This window comes from Antrostomus carolinensis, unplaced genomic scaffold (assembly GCF_000700745.2).
Source record: "Antrostomus carolinensis isolate BGI_N321 unplaced genomic scaffold, ASM70074v2 scaffold11144, whole genome shotgun sequence".
NCBI classification, from domain to species: domain Eukaryota; kingdom Metazoa; phylum Chordata; class Aves; order Caprimulgiformes; family Caprimulgidae; genus Antrostomus; species Antrostomus carolinensis.
The window spans coordinates 1-213 of NW_010310109.1; positions in this window are offsets into that span (position 1 = coordinate 1).

Below are 213 nucleotides of genomic sequence, written 5' to 3' on the forward strand. Positions count from 1 at the left end.
CCGGCGCCTGGACAGCCTGTCTCCAAAGGCCCGGCCCGATTGGCCTGGGGACTGGGCGCCCCAGCCTTCCCGCCCGCAGGTGAGGTGCTGCCGTGGGGTCCGTAGGCTGTCGTGTACCCCACAGGTTCAGCACGGCTGTGTCACACAGAGAGGTGGCCTCGGCTGTGTCACACAGAGAGGTGGCCCCGGCTGTGTCCCCCAGGGGGGGGGGGG